This window comes from Muntiacus reevesi, chromosome 2 (genome assembly GCF_963930625.1).
Source record: "Muntiacus reevesi chromosome 2, mMunRee1.1, whole genome shotgun sequence".
Classification (NCBI taxonomy): Eukaryota; Metazoa; Chordata; class Mammalia; order Artiodactyla; family Cervidae; genus Muntiacus; species Muntiacus reevesi.
Window position 1 is genome coordinate 44,194,936 of NC_089250.1, and position 26,401 is coordinate 44,221,336.

Sequence of the window (26,401 nt, forward strand, 5' to 3'; positions counted from 1 at the left end):
GACCACATAGGATGACTCCTCTGTCCCTTTTTTAATGAAATGGATGGATACTACTCTTGAGACTTACTCTTGAGGTGATTCTGCTGTTTCCCAGCCCATTGGGCTAAGCTGGTGTGCAGTGAAAAGGCTGATGTTGGAAGCAAACACTACAAACTGAATTTGATACACCTAATAAGATACTGAAAATTACCTCAAGCTTTCAGATGTTACATACTGTAAAAGTACGAATGAGGTTGCACTTTGCAGTCCCGGCATAATTAACACCAAGCTATGTTCAAAGCTTCAGGCTCTCCTCCATGGGCTCTAGCAGAGGAGATGAGTGTGAGCGATCGTTCACCAGTCGGGATGTGACAACTACTCCTGTGGCACTGATCTACTTTGCCAGGTCGGTTTCATCTACACCACACACATCCTCTGAAAAGGGGATGTTTTCCCTGCGCAGAGATGGCCATTTTGAGGCTCCTCCTGACGCCAGCCTTTGCTCTTGGCTCTCTCTCTCAAAGCCAGGCTTCACTTTACATCAGAGCAGCAGGGAGAAATAAAACTGGATGGCTTTCAGTTCCAATCACGTCTTGTTTTACTTCGCTCCAGCCAATACGTTATCGGGAAATAATGGATTTCTATCTGTGAAAGTGAAAAGAACATGTTTAAGATTTTCAAATTTAAGAATGCTTTCCTCCTGCATTTTTGGTGGTAAATGGGAGCCTCTCTTGATGGAAAGAGGAACGTTTCATTTTATTCTAATGTAAAAGAGTTCTTTCAAGATAGAAAATCCCATTAGTTTTTATCCTGGGAAAACACAGCCCTTGCTCTGCATGGAAACTTCACAGGAAAACTCAGGATGTGTTCTTAAAGTGCAGAGGGAGTCAAGGGTGCTTGTGGGACCCACCCCGGAACTCAGCACATCAGATGCTTAACAGGAGTGTGAGCCCCTCAGCTCAGCCACTTGCCCCCTGGAGCCCTGACACGCCCCCCCCCCCCCCAGTCCAGTTGAGGACATGGTGTTTGTAGGCTCTCACTAGGGCTGCTGTGGTGTAAATGCCAGCTTTTTTTTTTAGACTATTTTTTCAGAGCAGTTTTAGCTTCCCAGCAAAACTATGGGGAAGGCACAGAGATTTCTCATGTACCTCCTTCCCCTGGTGGCTCAGATGGTAAAGAATCCACCTGCAATGCAGGAGACCTGTGTTGATGCCTGAGTCAGGAAGATTCCCTGGAGGAGGGCATGGCTACCCACTCCAGTATTCTTGCCTGGAGAATCCCATGGACAGAGGAGCCTGTGGGCTATAGTCTAGGGGGTGACAGAGAGTCAGACACAACTGAGTGACTAAGCACAGCATACCTTGCCCCTACATGTATACTGTGACCTCGTGTTACAACTGATGAATCTATACTGAGTCATCACCCCGAGTCCACAGTTCCCTTTAGGGTTCTCTGGTGATGTTGTACATTTTCTGGATTTGGGAGAATGCATAATGACGTGTATCCACCATAAAAGCATCCTACAGAGCAATTTTACTGCCCTACAAACCCCCTTAGCTCCATCTACTCATCACTCTCTTTTCTAACCCCTGGCAACCACTGATTTTTAAACTGTCTCCGTAGTTTTGCCTTTTGCAGAGTGTCATCGTGTTGGAATCACACAGTATATAGGAGGCTTTTCAGATTGACTTCCTTCCTTTAGTTTATCTATTTAAGTTTCCTCCACATCTTTCCATGGATGGATAGCTCACCATTTTTTTTTTTTTATAGGTGGGGTGACGGACTGGAGGGGCTGTGGTGGGCTGGCTGCAGCATCTGGTGAAGTTTGGCTTCTTAACTGTACCCCATACGGGGCCTTTCAGGGTGTGGGTCTCCACTCCCCTCACAGACTCTTCATGTCTCTCCCCAGGTGTGAGGACCATCCGGGGCCAGGGCGTGGCGGTGGCACATCTCCTTCTGGGCCCTTTCTCATCAGCGTAATCCAATATGTCCTCTTGTACTACAAATGCAAACCTCCACGATTTCCATGACAGGTAATGAGAGGGTGAACATTTCCTGTAACATCCTCTCTCATATATATTTGATATGTAGAAATAGAGAGTGAAAATCGCTTGGAACTAAGTTCAGGCCTGAAAATTGGTCATTTTTGACAGTCGAGTTAACTTGAGCTCGGCACTTCGGCTAATAAATCCTCTTCAGCTCCTGACAGACAGGTGAAAGCGACCATCGTGAGGTGGAACAGCCTCCATAATTGGGTTTTCCTGCCTGCGGTGAGGCTGTCCTCTCTGGACGTGAAGAAAAGATAAGCGAGATCCGGCCTGGTCGACTCTCCATGGGGCAAGGTGACCTTCCCTTGTGACATGATCTCCAAATTCATTTCATAGTCAGATGACAAAGGCATAGAGCTTTTTTTTTTTTTCTCTCTCTATTGCTCCCTTAGGTTTTTCTTTTTCATCCTTTTTTCTCTTTCAAAAAGCTAAGACTGTACTCAGAAGTGTATGTAATTAATAAATGGTATTTTTCTGAAAAACATTCAAATCCTCCCAGTTTTAGAGCTGAGGAAACTTGGTTCCAGATTCTTCTGCATTTAAACCCACTTGGATTTTTAAAGTGGATCAAAGTAAGCATTTCTGGGACCATGACTTAGTCAGTCATGACTGTAACTTTCCATCCAGACTCTAGATTCTTCCATCATCTCATCTCCTGACAGTCATGGACCCCACTTCAACTGTCTTCTTTCCATCTCTCCCCATCACCAAGGTGCTCAGTTTATTCCTGTTTCCACATTTATGGTGGTTATTCACTTGCTGTTTTATGTTTTTTAGCCCCTGTTTTATTTTGTTCCCACCACCCCTGTGAGTCTAACTTCTCTCCAACTTATTTGAAGGTGTGGACTTGCGTTTATTTAGGGTGATTTTGTTTGCTTTTCCTTGGAAATTCATTTGCTTGTCATTTTTGCATTCTCCATCATCCTTATTTTAGCTTATTTTCCATAGTGTCTACATCTAGATCCATGGTGATCGCTCTCTGCTAATAGACAGGTGTTGGCTCAGCACTTGGGGTTATGCACTAGTTTTGGGAGCACCCCAGGGTTGCCCAGGTGCTCTGACCGGGTGTTTTGACTCAGAGTATTACACTCAAGGTCTTCTGTTTTTCCTCCTGCTAATTGCAAGTCTGAAATGCCAGTATCTCCTGTCCGGTCACCTCCTTCCATCCATCCCGGGGTTACCCTGACCCTAAAGGTGTCCCTGGATTCCTGCCCCATCCTCCGCCCTTCCCTCCTCCACTGTGCTGTCCACATTGGTCAGTCATTCTGCTCACTGTGAGTCCAATTTGTTGACCTCCAAGTCAAAACCCTTGACGGGTTTCTACTGCCCCAAGGGTCTGGTCCAAACTCTTCAATGTGGACCAGAAGCTCTTTTTGGTTCTTCCACTACAAACCTCTCTAAACCCAGGTGCCATCCTCTCTGCTGGCTCGGGACATACTCTGTGCCTCTGTCTAACCAAGTTCTCCTAGTTCACACTTCCTGGGGTGCCCAGTTCTCAGCACACACTGTCCTTATGTCCAGAACAGTTTCTACCATGTAAACTCCCCTCCTGTCCATCTTTCTGGAATGGCTATCATGTCTCAAGGAAAGCTTATCTGATCCAAATCAATCTCTCTTTCAACTATCCTACTGTTAACTTTAGTAGGTTCGGTTGTAACAACTTGCTGGATTTTTGTCTTTCATGTTAGATACGCTGGGTAAAGGGTGGACCCGTATCTATTTCTCAGTATCTCATACTAATAAATAATAAATGTAAGTTGAATAAGTAATGAGTAACTACAAAGTGTCGCAAGAGGTGAGCCTGTGTACAGGGACTAATTCAAAAAGGCCTTGTGTACATCATCTTTCTTGTAAAGGTTGCCACTGAGAGATTTTTAAGCAAGAGGATCATATGAGTAGGTTTTCACTTTGTAAACATTCTCCCAGCGTCCTTGTGAAGTTTATTAGCGTAAAACCGAAGGCCTGGGAATAACGGCTAACAGACCGTTATAAAAATGTCTGTCATAGGGTGAGGTTCTGACCCACAGCAGTGGGAACAGAGGGGATAGATTAGAAAGGCATTTATGAAGCAGAACACAGAGGGCTTGATTGTCCACAGGATGCAGGAGAGGAGACACAGGAGGAAATCCACAGTGATCTCTGCCTTCTGCCAGGGTGACCGTGTGGGTGAGATATTCCTGAGACAAGGATCAGGAGAGGACAGTTAGGGGTTCTTGTGGCAGATTCAGGCTGTGATGCGAAGACCCAAGTCTGATGTGAGGGGAGTGTCCTGAGTAGAAAGGGTAGTATTGAGCAAGTGGACAGGGAGGCGGGATGGGTTTGGTTTCGCTTTACAGTCTTCCAGCTGTGTGACCTCACAAGCTCATCACTGTAAGCTTCAGTTTCTTCCACTCCATAACGGGCACAATAATAGCACTTCATCCACAGGAGAAACTGCACTCACAAAGGGGGTGTATACAAGGGACTGAGCATAACATCCGACAGTAAAATGCTGGTACCGCTGATGCTGAAGATGTATAGTGTGTTGTCGTCAGTGGGCAGGAGGGTAGTTGTGAATCCCATGGACAGAGGAGCCTGGTGGGCTACAGTTCATGGGGTTGCAAAGAGCTGGACATGACTGAGCAACTAAATGACAATAAGTTGTCACAATGGAGGCGAATGAGAAAATCAGGTCAAGTGTAAAAAAATAAGAGAGCTGATGATGGAATTCTGTGGGGACAATGACATTTAAATGGGGATGAACTAAGAGATGCCTGCAGAGGAGATAGACATCAGTCTGGCAGCAGACAGAGTGGATGGGAACTTGGAGGAACTCAAGGCCCGGGGCCTGGGTTCACTGCCCTCTGGAGGCAGTCCCTCCCAGCTGTCCACAAATGCACTTTTGGATTTATTTTCACATCTTTACATAGTAATCAACCTTCCATCTTGAAACAGCTCCCTTGAAGTCTGTAATAACATATTAAATGAGTCCAACCATTTCCCTGCTATTTGTATTGTGAAAATGGACTTTGTCCTTATGTCTCAGTAATTTTTTCTCCATTGTTTGCTGATGCTGTCTGAATAGCTGGTGAGGGGGAAAAACCCCCACAAATTGAAGATGCTTGCCATGAAAATCTATTAGTGGTCATCGGGGATTCTTTAAAAAGCCAAAAATCAATGTTTAATAACCAACTTAATAAGAGCTATATGGAGACCATACGTGTTTTCTCTTATAGTTATGCTTTGCCAGGCTTTATGGGAGTTAATGTGTTTATTTAACCAAGTACTTTACCTTGAAATACTTGATTTTCAGATAAAACAAATCAGCTGTATTGTCTTACTGTATCACTATTGTTTTCTTTTGAAAACTGAAAAATATCTTCTTTATTCTAATCATCACTATGAAAAGGCTTAAAATTTTTTTAAATGATGCTTTGAAAAAAATACGATTGAAGCTTACAATAATTAAAGATACAACGGGTGGCACCATTGATTATTAGCAGAAGAGTGATATCATCAACCTGGAAGTCTGCCAATAAGCTGTTGTTTGATTAAAGTTGGCATTTAAAATTTTCTAAATCCCCCCCTTTTTTTTTCATATGAAATAAACAGGTTAAATTGGATATTTTTAAGATCTTTTCTGCAATAGTTTTTTGTTATATTTCTAGGAAAATAAACAATAACGTGACCTGGACTTCAAAGACTTGCTCACTAAATCTGGGGTTGCTAATCTTAGAGTCACCTTATTAAGAGTGAAAGATGTGGATTTAAGGCCAAAAAGCCCACCCTGATGATAACACTGTTTTACAAAGTGAGTAATGACCTCTCGGAACTCATTATTTCCACATGGATCATATATTCTCCCTCTTCCTGCATACCTGCTGAAGTCCTAGTGAAGAATAAGAAAAGCTTGGATGCTCAAGGACACACAGGAGGCAATCAGGGCAGCTGGTGTGAGAGAAGTCAGCTGAGAGGATGGGGAGAGGCTGTGTTCAGAAGGAGAGGATGAACAGCCCGGCTCCGGCTCTACAGGCTGGGGTGCTGAGGACAGAGGCCCTTCAGCGGCAGACTCTCCCCCAGTGGTCCAGGGTGTCAGGACCCCGGCTCCCTCCCTCCCTTAATTCCAGAGTCCCAGCAGCAGAGGAGGCGATTGTAGAGAGTCCTCTCTGGACTGAGTCTAGACAGACTGGAGAGTGCCAGGCAGAACTCCAAGTGCTGTCTTTTGAGGGTCCCCTAAACCTGCCCATACCCATCATCTCAACTGTGAAATCCAGAAATTAAAAAGCAGAGCCCACAAACACACAACTTCCAGTCACCATCTAGGACTTCACCCTGAATAGCAAGCAGACACACAAGGATCACCAGATGTGAAAAGAGAGGTTCCAAACAAGAAAAAGAAAGACCAAATTAAACAGAGAATGAAACACACAGGAAACGGCCATAATAAAGGGAGAATAGAACTCTATAATTTTTATGCTTAAGGAAATGAGCTGAACAAGATGCTGTAAAATAAAAGAATAATCAGGCCATAAGGAACAGCTCTTGGAAATTTAAAATGTGATTGACACAATAAAAAGAAATCAATAAAAAAGTTGGAAGATAAAGGCTAGGATATCTCTCACACAGTATATAACAGAGACAAAAAGAAAATTTATAAAATTTAGATGGGCCATGCAGAGGTCCAAGAGTTAACTAATAGCAATTCCAGAAAAAGTGACTAGAAAGGGATAGAAAGGAAATTATCAAACTTTATTAGAAGATTGAGTACCAAGAATCTGAGTTTTCAACCTGAAATGGCTCATCAGTTGCTTAGTATATGGAAAGAAAAGGATACTCAATGAGGGCATGTAATTATAAAATTTCAGAACTTGAAGGATTACCTGAATATCTCAAAGCTTCCAAGGAAATCGTAGGGTTGGAGGACAGGTGACATATAGAAATAGGAATCAACATGGACACGGTTAGCTCAAAATTAATTCTGAAGGTGTCAATGAATGACTTGTAACTAAGATTTATATACCCACATATCCATCCTTTGAGCATGAGAAATAGATAAAGGTATTTTAATTTTGCAAGGATGAATCCATTTTCTCTCCATTCACGTTTTATTGGAAGCCTCTGTAATATTTGTCTCAGAAATAACAGTCATTATCCAAAAAAGCCTTGGAAACTGTAGCTCTCACTCAGAAAAGCAGCGGGAACCATTCCCAGAATAAAAGAGTGGCAGGACTGGGGATGGCACCTTCCAGTTAAAAAGGAGGAAGCCTCACAAAGGACTGGACTGAAGAGCCACTGATATGCCTTAGTGTTGATATGCCTCAGTATTGACATGCCTGAGTATCAATATACCTGAGTATTGATATATATACTTGAGTACTGATATGCCTGAGTATTGGGGAAAGAATTGACCTGCATTGACTGGTCTGAAGGAAAAACTTCAGTAGGTATATAGACAACTAAGCAAATGAAAACTAGGAGGCAATCACTAACTTCAATAAAGACAAATATTATAAAAATACAAATATAATCCTAGACCACTACTTGTCAACATCTGCCATTAAAATAATCTAAACAATGAATTAAGCAAAAGTTGTCATATGATGCTGTGGGAAAAATGAGAAATGTGGGTTTAAAAATCTGTACTTTCATATGTAATCAGCAGTTAGTCAATAATGATTAAAATTGATAGAGATAAAAACATAGCTAGTTCACTTAAAAATAGCACCATAAATACAAGACTACATCAAGGTAGAAAGTGTTTCCTCTGTGATATCATCTGTAGCAATGGGATGGTCTGGGGAGGGGGCTGCTGTATGCCTTCTAGTAATCAAATAAGATTAATAGTAAAATCCTGAAATCTCAGAGATTTAACACATTGGGGCTTATTTCCCACCCAAATTCCTCCAGGGGAATGGCAGTGCTCTGGGGAAGATCCCTCAAAGTGGTGACTCAGACAGTCCATGGACTCCATCACTGGCTTCTGCCGTCAGTAAGGACCTTTTAGCTGTGCTGGGCCTTCTTGATGGAGGAGAAAAGACCTGGAGACTCTGCAGATGCCTTTCCCTCTTTATGTTAGAAACAGCACCTCAGTTCATGGACCAGAATTTTGGCCTGACTCTAGTTATCCACTGGGCAACATGTTTCATTCTTTATGCCCAAGAAGGAAGGAAAATTCGAAATGGGCCATGTTGGTCATCTTTACCAAGTGCCTTTAATACTGGTCGGTTTTTCACCAGGATGAATGTGAGCAAAATTACAATAAAATATACTCTAATAAAAATAAATTCGTAGATGACAGGTCTATAACAGATTATTTAAAGACACTGACATAGATTTTAAGTAGTAATTGTGACATTCCCGAGTTCTTCCTCCATGTCATCCCTACAGTCACAGCATCACAGCTCTAACCCAGTTCATCAATCCTGATATCTGTGTAAAATTAGAATTGGTTGATCCATAGTTAGAAAAAAAAAATATTCAGCTCTCACATGTCTTATCAGGTGAGAAGCAGGCCTCACAAACAAGATAAATGGGGCAGATGTTTTTCTTTGCTGTTATTGTTTCAAACAGTTAACGGTCACCACGTGCTTGCTCACGGGGCACCCTGAGGCTGGTTCGGCCCCAGCTCCATCCCAGTTGAGTCCTGCTCCGCCTTCTCACAGAGGACAATTTTTGATCTGAGGCAACTTGATCACATCCTCCACCCCCTGAGATAACCCTTCCTACTTTATGAAAGGCTTTGCCTCACATTTTCCCCACTAGAACTTCTCTGACATCCCAGAAGACAGGCTTCTATTCAAACAGCAGTTTTTCTCTGCAAAACTGAAGTGGCATTTTGGGGGCAGAGAATCAAGTATCAGTTCTGTTGTTGTCCTGTGTAGTTATTTAAATTTTTTATCTTCTTTGCACTTTCATGTGTTGATTTCCTGTCTCTTGATCTGTCTTGCAAGCTCCTGGGGGTGAGGACTGTGTCCCAGACTGCCTCCTCCTCCCTCCCCCATACACACCGTCTCCTCCTCCTACACGGACTGTTCCAGCTCTTGGCTCATTTCTCATGCAAATATGAGATGCCTAACAATTGTTTTGGGGACAAGAATATCTGGTCCACAAAGCAGGCATGCAGACAGCAGTATTCTAGCAAGTGCGTTCTGTCACTCAGTCCTTGCTCCAGTGCTCTGCAAACAGTTCCTGCAGAAATCATGGTGAAACTGGAACCTTCCACCCGTTCTAAGTGTCTGGAGGTACAGAAGGCAGGTTCGGCTATGTTATCATGGCTCACTCCAGCTTTTCCCTGCTTATCAGGATATTTGAACCACCATAGGCGCAAGAGAGCAAAGGCAGGTCTTGCTATAATATTTCCAAGTACCTTTATTTTGAGAAATACTGGTCAAGTAGGGATTTCTTTTTAAGATGTTAGCAGTTGGATGCTGAATACTTATAAAGCACAAATGGCTCAAAAATAAAAATGGGCTGCTACTGCCAATGCTTTTCACAAGAGACCTGAAACTCTTGGTCTTGGAGAGGAAAGAGGACAAAGAGGAAGAGGAAGAAGAATGATGCAGTTAGGGGATGAGAAAGAAGGAATTGATGTGAGGGAAAGAGAGGGGAGGAGGGAAGAAGAAAAAGAGCAGAGAGAACACCATATGAACCCCAAAGCCAGTACCATAGCCCTGAGATGACATATTCTTGCTCCTTAAATATTTCTGTGACCTTTCCCATAGCAAACAGTACAGAGGTGAAGGGACACTGGGTGGAGTGAGACAAAGCTTATATTTGGATGGGGAGACCCATCTATCCTGTTTTGGCAGAAAACACATCCAGTGTCCCTCTATTGAGGTCACTGATCCCTTGAGGAAATACACCATCAGTCTCAGTTTCCATAGTTTGGTGACCTTATTGCCATGGCAACTTTAGTGTGACATTGGGAGTAGCTCCCAAAGACTGCAGCGAAAAAGGTGGTAGGAGGAAGCTTTTTAAGGTTTCAAGGTCATCAAAGATGACCTCGCATGACATCAAGACAAGAAGACAGAGAGGAAAGATAAAACACAGGAGCAGGGTGGATAGGGCTTGGGGACTTCCGCCTTGTGTATGGGGGTGCTGGGGGGGGGCCACTGCAGGAATGGTTAGTTGCTAGAAGTCTTCTGTGCTCATGTCCCTCTGTTATATTATCATCTCCTCATGACCTCCGCTCTAATCAGGGAACTTTGCAATATGAATATATGCTTAAAATCTTTTTGTTGTGGAAAAAGTTAGGCAGAAATACATAGATGTGTGTATAGATTTCCTGCACACTTTGCACAAGATTACTGATGTTTTTCCACACTTACTACATCTTTGCTGCCTGTACTGTCCCCTGCCCCATGGCTTATTGCCTTTCTTACTGTTTCATGTGTTTCTTTAATTTAGGCCATCAAGTGAAGTCTATACACGTGGAGATGCAGACACCATCCCATCAGCCCCTTTCCATTGCCAGCTGGTCCTTTTGCACTGGGCCCCTGGGTGACCCCCACACCTGATGTTACCCAGCAGTGTGAATGGATTTTATAGGGTGATTCTGGGACTCCTCTATGTAGATCATTCTTTCTGAAACTCCCTCACTTTCTGGCTACTCTACCAGATGTGAGCTCTGTGCTCTGACCCACCCCAGGCAGCACGATGCCTGTTGCTGGAGTCGTGGGTGCACTGGAAAGTGCACTCAGAAAAAGGCCAGAGCCCACAAGCCTCACCAGTCACAACCTCTGCCTTTCATGGGTAGAAACCCTGGGGTTTCTGGGAAGACATAGCCTTCCTATGTCTTCAGATAAACTAAAATCAGAGAGTCTACATATGAGATTTACTACCTGCAGGACTAAACTACTTGCTGTTTCTAGAAGACAGAGTGAAAGTTGCTCAGTTGTGTTCGACTCTTCGTGACCCCATGGGCTGTATAGTCCATGGAATCCTCCAGGCCAGAATACTGGAGTGGGTAGCCTTTCCCTTCTCCAGGGGATCTTCCCAACCCAGGGATCTAATCCAGGTCTCTCGTATTGCAGGCAGATTCTTTACCAGCTGAGCCACCAGGGAAGCCCAAGAATACTGGAGTGGGTAGCCTATCCCTTCTCCAGCAGATGTCCCTGACCCAGGAATCAACTGGGGTCTCCTGCATTTCAGGCGATTCTTTACCTACTGAGCTATGAGGGAAGTCCCAAAGGCCACCTAATAAACTTTTGGAACCTAAAGTATTTCATCTGGAATTTTAGCTTTAGCTTTATAAGCAGTGAACTTTCCAAGCTCACTTCTTTCCACTGGACCCATGTCTACATAGAAGATTTTCACCTGTGGAGATGTTTTTCTGGAAGTGCAACTGCTTGGGGAAATGAATGCAGTTCCTTTTGCTGCTGTTCCAAGTGACCACAAAAGCAGTGGCTTAAAACATACGAGTTTATCGTCTTCCAGTTCTGTTGGTCAGAAGGCCAGCACGGGTCCCACTAGGTTAAAATCACACACACAGAAAACACAACATGCTACTCTAATACATTTAAAAATCTTTTCAGAAACATGCTCACAGACAAGTGATGACTAATTTTAATTAATTTTTCATTTAATTATGATACAATTAATAGGATAAAGGGCAGCTTTAAGTAGATTTATGATATTACTTGAAGACCCTTTGGAAGAGAATATAGAGGAATGGATTCTCAAAAAAAAAAAAAAAAATCTCTGTGGCCCACGTGTTTCCTTTTCTATTAGAGCACAGACCCCAGCACACGGCAGGTCACCCCTGTGAACCTGACCTTGTGTCTCTCATGGAGATGTCTGAAGCAGGACAGACAGAAAATCCAGTGGATTTTCGACTGGACCTTTTTCTTCCCTAATCGATAAGATTTTATAACTGAGAAGGGAGCAAAAGATTGATAGATGTGATTACTGGTGAGTGACTTAAGGAAATATCCTTACTGGTGTCTAAACTTTGGATGTTGGCTCCTATGAAGATTTGGATGTTGGCTCCTTTTTATTTTTTTGCAATCCACTAATTTTAGGGTTGCTTATTATAAGCAAAGCTTTACGCTTGGAGAACTTGACAAGTTGTATGTAAATCAAGTTTCTATCCCCTGACTCATCTTATGTACTCACCGAAGCCTCATTATTTGAAGTAAATGTTTCTCTAAAACAAACTTGTAAAACACTAACCTTACCCTTTGCTATTGGTTTGTTTGGTTTAGATAATCACAGATCGGTGAAAGATGGGACCAAGTACTTCTGATTTATTTTAGCAAATCAGCTTTAAAAGGTGACCTTGATAAAATGGTCAGCCAGACATCAATGGGAGGGGTGGGGGACAGTAGGCCATGCCACGATGACTTCTCTCTCCCACGGTGATGACCTCGGCAGTTGTGGGCAGAGGTCTTCACTGTCTCCATGGGGACCTTCACCCCAGGGCACACTGGCTCAGCCCATCCCTGGAATCCACTTTAATCTTCTCACAGCTGACCTGTCTGCCTCCCCCGCGTTTGGATTTTTTCAATGAAGAGACTCCTCTAATGGCCCTGATTTGTTAATAATGGGTTTTGCACAAAATAGAAATTGGTCCTGCAAAGGGGATGACCTCGTTTAATCTCCTCTGAGAGCCTGGCCATGGCAGAGGCTTCCTCTGCAGCTTGCGCTCCCTTCACTGGGAGAGGTAATTACAGAAAAATCAAATCTATGGACTGTGTCGCATTGCCTTTTACCTGCACGATGCCGCAGGCGCCAGCTCCCGAGTGCTCACCCTTGTTTAGAAGATTCATGTTTATCTAATGGGAACTCAATATTATGGTCCGGGGAAGAGCCGGGGTGTTGCTAATGGCCCATCAGGGACGGCTCCTCCCGGGCTCCCAGGCCACGCTCTGGTGGCTCAGAGACCACATGGTGCCTCCCTCACGGGCCCTCCTGCAGCATCACTCATCCCAACTGCCCCACAGAGGCGGATATCACAGTGTCCTGACAGTGGGCAAGACGGAGACACTGTCCACAAAGGACTGTGCTCACGGGGGACCCCACGCTGGGGGTGTCGCCAGGCTGTGCCGGGTCTAGATTTTGCCCTCCGTCTGGATGTGGAGTGGACACCTGCAGTGGGAGGGTGTCCCAGACACAGCAAACCTGGTTGGTGTGTATTTCACAGAGCCACAGATCTCAGCACGCTATAGCCCTCTCTTCTCCAAGTTGCAGTTTAAGATAGGAGATGCTGTGTAATCCGTGTTTTATACTGAGGCCATACTGTAGCATCACGTCATGTAATACTGCAACAATGTCAAAGAACTCACATGCATACTGGAGCAAAGCTAAGGTAGCACTGTAGTGCCTGCAATATATTCCATATTTTATACTGAGGCAATTCTGTAGCATCATGTCATATAATGCTGTCCTGTAATGTCATCGAATCACAGAATCCGTGTTTATACTGAGGCAATACTAAGGTGATATACAATATTATGTAATAAAATACTATCACAATAGAGTTGAATCTACATTTATAATGAGGCAGTACTGAGACAAAGAAAGACTAGGGGACTTGGTCAAAATTATATATATATATCTTCAATGACATTAATATGTATTATATATATATTTCATATGGTATTAATATATTATGTATCTTTGTAGGTTATTGATATATACTATATATGTATTTCATACAGCATTAATATATATTATTATATATTTTCATGTTATTAATATATATTTCACATGGTTTTAATATATATTATACATTCATTTGGTATTAATATATATATGTTGATGTAGTATTAATATATATAATCTTCATATGGTATTAATATATATATTATATATATCTTCATATGGTATTAAGATATATTATATATATATCTTCATATGGTAGAAAAGACCATATTTGAAAAGACCCTGATGCTGGAAAAGATTGAAGGCAGGAGAAGAAGGGGATGACAGAGGATGAGATTATTGGATGGCATCACCAACTCAATGGACATGAGTTTGAGTAAACTCCAGGAGCTGGTGATGGACAGGAAGGTCTGGCGTACTGCAGTCCATGGAGTTGCAAAGAGTTGGACATGACTGAGTGACTGAACTGACTGAACTGAACTGATCTTCATATGGTATTAATATATATTATATATATAGATAGATATCTTCATATGGTATTAATCAAGGTTCTCCAGAAAAACAAAATCAATAGGAGATATACTGGTCTGGTTTAATAAATATATATAAACTAGGAAATCGGAATCCCTTGCCTATCTATTGCCTATCTAGAGAGGCATTTCCGGAGAAGGCAATGGCACCCCACTCTGGTACTTTTGCCTGGAAAATCCCATGGATGGAGAAGCCTGGTAGGCTGCAATTCATGGGGTCGCTGGGAGTCGGACACGACTGAGTGACTTCACTTTCACTTTTAACTTTCATGCATTGGAGAAGGAAATGGCAACCCACTCCAGTGTTCTTGCCTGGAGAATCCCAGGGATGGGGGAGCCTGATGGGCTGCCGTCTATGGGGTCGCACAGAATCGGACATGACTGAAGTGACTTAGCAGCAGCAGCAGAGAGGCATTTATTACAAGGAATTGGCTTACACACTTGTGAAGTCGGACAAGTTCTGAAATCAGCAGGTGAGCCCCCAAGCTGGAGGCCCAGGAGAGCTTTGCTGATGGAGTAGGTGGAGTCCGAAGACCAGCAGGTTGGAGACTCAGGAAGAGCCAGGTTTTCAGCTCAAGATCAAAGACAGGAAAGCAGCCTATGTCCCACGTCAAAGGCCAGTTCTCTTTACTTGAGAGAAACTCCATCTTCTGTCTATTCTGTCCTTCAGCTGACTGAACAAGGCCCACCATGTGAGGGAGGGCATCTGCTTTAGTCTATTCAAACACTATCTCAGCTAGAAACTCCATGGCAGTCACACTCAGGATAATGCTAACCAGATATGTGACACCTGTGGACCGGGCAGGTTAACACTAAACTAACCACCACGTGGCCTCTCTCCCGATGGTGGTGAGTGCCCTTGTGTGACTGAGCCTCGGGGCAGGCAGCACCCTCTGTGAATGGTCCCCATCAGGGCAGGGTGAGACAGCACGTGTGACAAGGTTACAACAGCCTGGCACCTAGCAGAACCTCAGACAGTCCCGTTTCCACGCGGTCACGGCCTGGTTCCCAGTCTGGCTCCTCCAGAGCCCATGGGTCCCCTGCCCATATGAACACTGCTCACATTTCCGTGGGTGGCGTTTCAGGGGCACAGAGGCAGTCTCTCCATCCTGCAAGTCTGTGAGCTCCATTTCCCAGAAACAGAACCAGACGGTACAGCTGGTGACTGGTGTCCAGAGGCTTCTGTGCACTGGAGGAAGTTACCTGATATCAATTTCTCTAGATGACTAATTAATCTTCCTCCTTGCTCGGGGGGGGCTCCGGCTCCCCATTATTTCTACCTACCATTTGTTTCTTATGGACTCTGGGGCAAATAAGGCCTCTGGGTCCAATGTCCTGATTCCTTGTGTAAGGACTGTGACCAGTCCTGAGACACTTGCTAGGGACAGGGGACAAAAGTCCAGAGGAATGGTGAACACCTGCCTGTCTGTCCACTTCTAACATAGACCAGAGGAGACCCACAGGGACATAAACCGGGGGGGTCGGGGGACCTGAGACACTCAGGGACATGGAAGAGGGAGTCGGGGGACCACAGGGACACAGACCAGAGGGAGTTGGGGGACCTGAGATCCTCAGGGACTCGGACCAGAGGAGGTCGGGGTACCTGAGACCCACAGGGACACAGACCAGAGGGGGTCAGGGACACAGACCAGAGGGGATCAGGGAACCTGAGACCCTCAGAGACACAGACCAGAGGGAGTCAGGGGGACCTGAGACCCACAGGGACACAGACCAGAGGGAGTCGGTGGGACCTGAGACCCACAGGGACACAGACCAGAGGAGGTCAGGGGACCTGAGACCCACAGGAACACAGACCAGAGGGGGTCAGGGCCACAGTCCAGAGGGGGTCAGGGGACCACAGGGACACAGACCAGAGGAGTCAGGGGACCTGAGATCCTCAGGGACACAGACCAGAGGGGGTCAGGGACACAGATCAGAGGGGATCAGGGAACCTGAGACCCTCAGGGACGCAGACCAGAGAAACTCGAGAGACGTGGTGGCAGCAGGGGGCAGGGGCCCTGAGACTCGCATATACACTGACTCAGGGCTGCAGGGGGTGCTCTTGAACCCTGCAGTCCTCCTGCAAACAGGAGGCCTCAGCCGGTTTGCTGAAAAGGAAATGAACAAGAGCAGGCACTTTATGGACAGATTATAGATCGTTCATGACGGGATGACAGCAGAGGACTTTCCTCCTTTTTGAATATACGACAAGGCAGGAGCCGCAAGCAGGAAAACCCCCTTGAAAGAGGAGCAACGAAGAGTGGAAAATGAGAGTGGATTCCCAGGGAAGTTAAGGAGCAGACAGAGGAGCGAAATGGGAAGAATGGAGACGTCTTCAGGAGGAGAGGAAGAGAGGCATGTGTGCCAAGTCCCCTGAAAGGCGTGCAGAACTCGGTGAGTCAGACTGGGCACGGAGGTCCCTGGGCACACGCATACCCCGGGGAACATCCCCGCTTGCTCCAAGGCCTCTCTGCGTTAATCATACACACATGGCACTTCCTGTTTAATCACTTGGCAATTATCTGGTTTATATCCTCCGTTTTCATCTCCTAAACAAGATTTGCCTCATCAGATCTTAAAATTGCATTTGACATGGTAACGAATAGTTGAATTATTTGTTCCCTACAAATGTCATTATTTACCATGTAATTTCCAGGAAGACACAGCTTCTGAGTGTCCACACAGGATTTACTGGGCCATTATCACACCCGCCACTGCTGGAGTGGCCGGTGAGGGTGTCCGAGCCGAAGACCATCGTGAGGAAGTGTGGTGCTGGAGGTGGCTTTCTGAGAGCTGTGGCTCCGCTTTACGAGCCTCGGGGAGAGCATTTAATTTTTCTTTGTGTCAGGGCCTCCATCCGGAAAATGAAAAACAGGAGAGAAGGAAGGTTGCAGGGATAATTAGAAAGAACAAAGAAGGGTTAGGAAGAGACACAGAGGCAGCGGTGGGAGATGCTGGCGGTTTTGGTACAATCGGCCCACCCACAGCTCAGGAGTAAAAAAAGACAGGGTTCTTACACAGCCAGATGCACTGGGAGACCCCATTCCAGAGCCTCCCTGAGGAGAGAGGGGGGCTGAAATAAGACCATCTGGCCTTCGGGGCCAAGAAGAGGTGTGTCTATTGAACATGGAGAAAGGCAGCAAGGCAGTTCGCTTGCCAGCTTTCAGGTTCCTCACCTTCGAGGCGGGCTTGGTTTAGGGAACTCACCTGGAGAATAAAAGAAAACATCGCCAACAAGTGTGCAATGGCTTAGCAAGCAGACACAAAGAGTAAGTGTTTTTTTTTCCTTTTGTTTCCTCTTTACCAAGTTCGCCAGTGACCCCCACTCTCCACCCTCACCATCAGTGCCCAGCTCTCACTCCCCTGGACCTGCGGCCGCCTTGACACAGCTGGGCGCCCCTCCTCCGCTTCTCCTGTATTCTCAAGGCTGTACTCTCACTGTTTCTCCCCCAAACAGTCTCTCCATGTCCTTGTGACCCCTGGCACATGATGGTGGACATTTCTCTGGACACCTACTCCTTTGGTGACTCCATCCAGGCGCAGAGTTTGACTTCTGTGAGGAACACACCCAAGTCTGTCCACCACCCTTCTGTCTATTCATCTACCATCTGTCTACCATCTCCCCAGCTCTCCAGAGCCTCAGTTCAGTTCAGTCACTCAGTCATGTCTGACTCTTTGTGACCCCATGGACTGCAGCACGCCAGGGTTCCTTGTTCATCGCCACCTCCCGCAGCTTGCTCAAACTCATGCCCGTCGAGTCGTGATGCCATCCAACCATCTCCTTCTCTGTTGTCCCCTTCTCCTCCTGTCTTCAATCTTTCCCAGCATCAGGGTCTTTTCAAATGAGTCAGTTCTTCACATCAGGTCGCCTAAGTATTGGAGTTTCAGCTTCAGCATCAGTCCTTCCAGTGAATATTCAGGACTGATTTCCTTTAGGATGGACTGGTTGGATCTCCTTGCAGACCAAGGGGCTCTCAAAAGTCTTCTCCAACACCACAGTTCAAAAGCATCAATTCTTCGGCTCTCAGCTTTCTTTATAGTCCAACTCTCACATCCATACGTGACTACTAGAAAAACCATAGCTTTGACTAAATGGACCTCCCGAGCCTAGAATCATCTATTCAACTGTCTCCTGGAGCCCTACTTGGATGACAAGGAAATATCTCATACCTGGGATTCCCTGCATGAACCTCCAGACCTCTGTCCCCGTCCCCTAACCCAGTCACATTCCAGGCCTCTTTTTATCTGGTAGAATATTCTGTCATTTCAACTCCCCTTGACATTGTCAAGCAATCAAGCAAGCTTCACGGCAGTACCCTAAGGACATTCCCGGGGCCCTGTCGCCTCCCCGCCTCAGCTGTGGGATGCTGTCGCTCCAGTCAGGACCCCCTCCTACTCTCACCTGACTTACGGTTTTTCCCACAAAACAATTCCAGGTGTCCCCTTCCCAGACTCTGGGAGGGGAGTCCCCACTTCACTCTGAGCAGAAGCAAGTGTGCTCCCCAACGGCCCCTGATGGCCTCACCCCTCACCCTTTGCCCTTGGAGCTCATCCTGTGTCCTGCCCACCCCAGGCCTCTGTGCTCCCGTGTTTGTCTAACTTTCTCCCTGGCTTCCTACCTCTCCTTCCTCAGCACCTCGCTGGACTGTCACCTGGGCCAGAGGGCTTTGCGGGCAGCGCGACCCCCCTGTGTAGGCTAGTTCCTTCCTCTGCGGGGGTTTCTCACAGCCTTTACATCCAAGGTAGGGCCTGAGTTCTCTTTTCCTTTGTTGGTCGTTCCCACTGGAATCGAATCTCCCCAAATGCAGGCTTTGGCGTCTGCTCTGTCCTGGAGCTGAGAACAGCACCAGACTCCAATCCAGAGCTGTCTGTTCAATACGTTAAAGAAAGGTAAATTAAATAAATGAAAACAAAGTCAATCACCCCCAAAGCCAAAGGCTAATTTTGAGGGGAACAGGATAAACCAGAAAGTGTGCCCCAGCTTCTAGGAAGCAACCCTGACTCCATCTCACTGCCTCCCCTCTTCACTCCCCTGGTGACACGTCCAGTCCTGCCATCAGCCTGCTCACACGCCACTGTTAACTGGGGTGAGGGGTTCTCCAACTGATGCTCCTTTGATGGGATTTTCTCTGGAAGTACTTGCAACGTGACGGGAAAACTAAAGAGAAAAATGCTGAGAGCGGCATGATCTCCTTTGCTCTCTTCTCTCAGTAAATTGCTTGTAAAGAAGCGCTGTTTTCTTCTCTGTTCTCTGCATACTTCGCGATTTCCTCTACTTGGAATGTTTGCTTTGGACAGGATTCCTTAGATGAGAAAACAACTCCTGTCATACACATCTATATTATATATGTATGTACATATATGTGTGTGTGTGTATGTGTGTGTTTTACTTCAGTTATTAAAGTCTAAAGTGGTAGAGAAAGAATCAGGACTATGTCTGTCTCTCTCTCACTCTCTCTGTGTATTTTTAAGTTATCTTTAAGAAATGAGTCCCTTATTCCACCAGCAGCTATAACTGTAAAACACCTTTGATTTTTAACAATGTCACATTCAGGAAGACAAAGTCTTCAAACATATTCTATTTGGTTAGCAAACAGAAAGAGCTGTGAGATAGCATATAATGCAAACTATTTCCAAATTGGGTTCAGGAATTAGAGTGACAGAAGGAATGAATTCCAGGTTTGAAGAGCAAACATTAAATGTGGCAAGCTCATTGTCGGCTGACTCGATTAGATTAAATGCCGTATTTTTATGCACAGTTTAAATATTATGCTTCAGCTCTATTCTTCTGATTAAAGCTGTTTGCTTGACTGTGATGATTAAATAAGGGTTAATAAATATAACCTTTGTTTAATCTATTGTAACCAAAATTCTCTGTCTTCCTGTGTGGGAGAAATAGCAGCAGAAGATGGATTTGCGAGGCAAGGTAGATTTGCGAGGCAAGACTATTAGGCCTATAATTTTATGAATTTGAGGATTAGAAATATCATTTTGTGCAGTGTTCCTTAAAACAACAAAATAGTAGGTATAATCTAAACTCCTCAGCAATGATAGAACCATGAGAAAGTACAAAATTCTTTGAGGATACATTAAAGGATGATTTACTATGTTCTTGATATACTAACTGAAGAAATCAGGTTTATAAAAATAATGTATTCATCAAATCAAAGAATAAGGATAGATGACTTGGACAACAAGTTGTCAAAATTAAATTACATTTGGTCTTCTAATAACAAGTGATCTTTACTTTGGTTTTTTTTTTTTTTACACAATTTCATTCTTTTTCAAGTGAAAAAAAATTAATGGCATAATTTTTATGTAGAAAATAAGTCTCCACAAAGTTATTTGCACTTTGGGGGAAGATAACAGTTTCAATTAGAGTGATGCTAACCCAGATTGCTAGTTCTATAACTGACCCTATTTCCTGGTTGTGATAACCTCACCATGCAACTTGCAGAAGTACGCTCAAGGCCTTATGTATATGTGTTTGTCTGTGATAACTGCTTGGGAGAGGGCATGGCAGCCCATCAAGGAAACCCATCCCTTGAGACTGGCCTGTTGAAATTCTCCAAAGGCCCTCCTTCCATGAAATCACTACTCTGTATCTCGAGGCTTGCTGCTCTAAGACTGGAAACACAAAAGACTCAGCTTCAAGTTCATTTTCATGTCAGGGAATGAAAGATCAAGGTTCACATGAAGAAGCAACTAGAAATGCTCCCGTTGCTGCAAAATTAGCCTGCACAGCCTCTCTCTGAAGGTCCTCAGGGGAATTATTAGTAAAATAAAGTCAGACATCTGGGCAATTCCAGCTGCATTTCAAGCCAGTCCCAAGAAGCCAGTCTCCTCTAGGCCAACCTGGAGATGGACATGGGTGACTCTCTAAGAAGAGTTTCACTGCAAACAAGTCATTTTTGCAGGTGTTATTTTCCACCTATGGAATTTATTGTATATACTTGTATAGTTGTTTTCCTTTTTTCTTTCAATTATTTTTTTTTCTTTTCCTCTGATTTCTTATTTTATAGTTTGCTATTTTCTTCTTGTGAGCTTCCCCCTCTTTCTCTTCCTTCTCTTTTTTCTTTCAACATTTGCATGTTGAATTTGCTACTTTATCTTTTCCTTTCGTCCTTGTATCTTTATTCATTTTTGTTTAATTTGATAGTTTTTTAAAAATATTCCTTTGCATGATCTTAGAGAGAGGCAGGGTATACACAGATGACAAAATATCTATTTGTCTTTCCAGAATTCCTGTTGAAGAAGTAAAGTTTGCTTGTACACGAGTACATGCAAATATTATTATTTCTAAAGCCAAATTCTCAGAATTTATCACTAGTGAATTTGGTAATGGACACATTTTATCCATACATCGTTATATATGAATAAATTAGAAGTAAGTTTGCTTATAGTCTACTATTAATTGGGATGCAAGAAATAAATCAAAATCAATACTTAGACTAAAATTGCCATCATTATCATTCACTAGCATTTCATTTTGGAGCACTTAGAAGCTATCTAAATGATAACTTCATAGCTTGAGATAGCTTAGCAGTCACTGAAATATCATTATTTGTCTTTTTTTCATCATATGCTGATTGCATTTTAAGAACCACCATTATTTATGAATCTCAACTGAAGAAGTGAGTTTTATTTAAAAATTAATTTAACTAAGGTTTAGACTTGCAACAATTGCAGTGGATTAAAGAAGCAATAAAATTTTGCATTGTTCTTTTGAAGCCTGAAAAAAGAGAAAAAAAAATCTTAATCAGTTAATCATTTTTATAATACTTCTAAATGCCTTGAAGTTTAAGAAATTGGCAATTCAAAAATAAGTGCAGACACATATGGGAATATACTTTTATTAGATTGGAGAAAAGAAATTGTCATTAACTGAAGTTGCTTTTGACTCTGAAATAAGAATTACCTGGATATATGAATAGAGTTTGATAAATATATTTAGAGGTTTTATCTACCTGGTAAAATGATTGCTTTCTTATTTTTTATCAACAAGTCCAAGCACTCAGCTGCCTAGTAGTTATAAAAATTTAATTCTGAAGAAAACACATGTAATCAACACTGAAAAGAAAGAAATAAAAAATATGACCCAATCATATAATTTCAAGGATTGATTAATTTTGGTGACTTGCTTGTTTCTTTCTGTTTATTGTGACAGTTTGTTTCTAAAATGTTTCCAATGGATTAGGGGATCCTTGTGGGGAGTGTCAATTGGGGTAGCTACTGTGGAGGTGCCTCAAAAAATTGAAAAATAGGACTACCACATGATCCAGCAATCCCACTCCTGGATATTTATCTGAAGAAAAAAACTAACTCGAAAAAATATATGCACCTCAGTGTTCACAGCCTCTCTATTTATGATAATCAAGACATGGAAGCAACCGAAGTGTCCATCAATAAATGAATAAGAATATATTTACATATATCACTATATAATTAATAGAATATTACTCAGATGTAATTGTAATGATGAATTCATTTCAGAATGAAATCTTGCCATTTGGGAAAACATGGATGGACTTAGAGGGTATTATGCTAAGTGAAACAAGTCAGACAGAGGAAGAGAAAGAAAAATGCCCTCTGATTTTATTTACAGATAGAATCTAAAAAATGAAATAAATGAACACATATGACCCAACAGAAACAGACTCATAGGTGCAGAGATCAAACTGATGGTGGCCAGAGAGGAGGAGTGGGGCTTGAGGGCAGCAGGTGAGGGAGATGAAGAGGTGAAATGTCTAGCTGCAAAATAAATCAGTCCCAGGGACTGTACCACATAGGGTATATAGTCAGTAATAATGGTGACAGGTGGTTATCAGACTCTCTTGATGGTTATCATGTAAAGTATATAAATTCTGAATTAGTATGTTCTATTTCTGAAACCAATATAATATTGTCTATCAGTTAGACTTCAAGAAAAAAATTTAAAAATAAAATAGTTCCAATAATCCTTCTTTCTGGAATTCTTTCCTGTGTTATCCTCTCCCCTAGGGTTGGGGATGCTGGACCTATTGATTTGCTTTTGAAGAATAGACAATGGCAAAAGTAATGGGCTTGGGGAATTTTGTGGTGGTCCCGTGGTTAGGACTTGGTAATCTCACTGCCAGGGCCTCAGATTCGATCCCTGGTCAGGGAATTAATATCCTGCAAGCTGCAGGCACGGCCAAAGAAACAAAAGTGAAGAGATGTGACATCTCAGATTGACTTCTATTGTGCTTACCCATTCTCTTTTGCCCTCTTTCATTTTCTGATGAAGTAAGATGCTATTTACTATAGGATCCAGTAATCACACTCCTTGGTATTTACCCAAAGAGGCAGAAAACTTATGCCCACACAAACACCTGTGTGTGGATGTTTATAGCAGCTCTACTCATAATTGCCAAAACCAGGAAGACACCAAGATGTTCTTTATTAGGTGATGGATAAATAAACTGTGATCCTTCCAGGTAATGGGCTATTATTCAATGCTAAAAGGAAATGAATTATTAAACCATGAAAAAACACGGAGGAAAGGAAAATATATATTACTAAGTGAGAAAAGCTATTCTGAAAGTGCTATGTACTATATGATTCCAACTTCTCAGCACCTTGGAACAGGTAAAATTATGCAGACAGTAAAAATGTCGCTGGTTTTCAGGTTTTAAATGGGAGGGTGTGATAAACAGGTGGAACACAGAGGATTTTTAGGGCAGTGAAACTTCTCTGGATGACATTGTAATGAAGGATATGATTATGTATGTGTGTCTGCACGTGTATGCTCAATCGTGTCCGACTCTTTGTGACCCCATTGACAATAGCCCACCAGGCTCCTTTGTCCATGGGATTTCCCAGGCAAGAATACTGAAGTGGATTGCCATTTCCTCCTTCAGGGGAACTTCCTGACCCAGGGAGCAAGACACATTTGTCCAAACCCATAAGACTTATGACACCAAGGACCCCAAGAGTAAACACTCTGGACTCTGGTTGATGATGACGTGTCAGTGTTATTTCATCAGTTGTAACAAATGTCCCACCTGCTGGGGATGTTGATGGTGGGGCGCTGTGCCTGTGAGGGCAGTGGGTGTATGGTATATCTCTGCACCTTCCTCTCGATTTTGCTGTGAACCTAAGACTGCTTTAAAAAACAAGATATTTGTTAAAGTCACCTATTTCATTTTATTTTTAAAGTCACCAAGTTGTGAGCTGTCCTTCGGGGTAGCTCACCTGGAAAGTGGCATAACAGTACCACACATAGAAGGACATTGGTTCTGTAGGAGTTATGACCTTATGAATACACCACTGAAGCTTAAAAACAAATAATGTCATTGTTAAAGCCATGACATCTCTTGGTAGAATAAAAATAGTAACATAAGCTACTTACGTTCAGACTGAAGGATTAGTCTCACCAACTGACAAATGTTGCTCTTTGCAATATTACAATTAAATACTCATTTTTCCTTTAACCGTTAGCAGCTTTCAAAAATTAAAAAAGATGTATACATATACCCACACACATATATATCATGGGAGAAAAATGTAAACACTGAAAAATAATTACATGGTAACCATCTGTCTTTTTCTCCACAAGTTGTAGAACAACTTGGTTTTTTGAAAGTATAACATTTCAGAAAATCATACTGAACACCATTGCTTCAGAAAAACATAGGGTCAGAAATAAGTTTGCATAAAGAATGCAAAAAATTCTGCAAACAAAGGGATCATTTGAAGTAAAGTCTCAGTAGGACAGTCAGCTTACTCTCTTAACTGAGGTCTCTAATTTTAGCGTTTATATTTTGCATAATGCTGAACATAAAATCTTCCCCAACACCATTCATTTCATTCTCCGAGTCTGGGGAACAGAATAAACTGTCTTTTCAGGTGAAGTCTTTGCGTCTCAGAAACCCCGCCGACAGCTCAGTTCATGCAGCTGCTGTAGAAGCAGAAGGAAGGGCTGGCATTGGTGTTTTCTGACATCACGTCTAGGGATGACACCACATGGCTCCTGTGTTTAAGTGGTACAGACTAGAATCTTCTGGCTCGCTAAAATAAAAGTATTGATTTTTTAAAAATGAGATAAAATGGGAAAATAATGGAATTCGAACAAAACGCTGCCTATCTGGAAAAATCCAATGGGCTCTCATGTGTTTGCTGTTATGGCTTCCATCCTGTGTTCAGCAGCTTTGATTGGGTGATGGATGACCTAAGGGTGAGGGTTAGAGATGAGACGTTAGTGTGAAATTTTCCTCCCCACCAGCACTGGACTGTCATAGGCTGTGTGCCCGGCGGTGGCTCCACAAGCTAGGAAGGACCTGGCAGGAGGCGCCTTCTTCACTGCCTGGCCCACGGTTCCTGGTGCAGCACTGTGCACCCTTTGGGTTCTCAATACATGTCAACTGAACTGAATTTACACATTGCTCATTTCACAAATAGGTTAAGTGATTAACAGCTTCCCAGCAGCCCCAGCAACTGACTTGAATAAAGAAATCTGGGTGTATCTATCTGTCATGCCTTGAATTGGTCCAATGGGAGAGTCTTGCCGTGGAAAAATTCATAATTGGGGGAGAATTCTTCTTTAGCGGGTACTGCTACTTCCTCATAGAAACAGCTGGGAATGTTTACGCCGGGCTTCTCATTTTCCCCTTAGTAGCAAGTGTTTGCAAGAATCCCTTAAAGACCTAACGATTTCTCACTTTTTCCTAATTCATTTTGACAGGAAGACAAGGTGAAAACAGACATGGCAGCACCACAAATTAGAGTTGTAAGGTGATGCCGTGTGCAGAACAGGCTCTGAGGTCAGGGATCTCGCTGGAGAATGTGTTTCGGTGACAGCGACTTCCTCTCGTCTTACTTTGATTTATATCTTTCTACAAATGAAGTAGAGGATGAAATACAGGCTATCTCTGACTGTGACACACCTACATTTTATAAGGACAGTTTTCAATCCGGGGCAGCCAGAGTGTCCCTACCCAGCAAAAAGGAAACTGACTGGGCTTATAAAAATGTCACATGTGAGAATATTACAAAAACAGTATTGAGACGGTTTTTAAAATTCCATGAATATTTCCTAGTCCATCATTATTAAATTTCCTAAATTTGGTTTACTTTTACGCTGCTGAAAATCAGACTTCTTCCCCATCAAACCCTCAAACTTTCTAAACTTTCTAAAGGTAGCTATGTTATCTTTTCCCTTCATTGGCTGATAGACATGCCTTGTGAAAACTGATCAAGAGTTAAAAAATGCTTTGTGTTAATATCATAGGTTTATAATACATATTA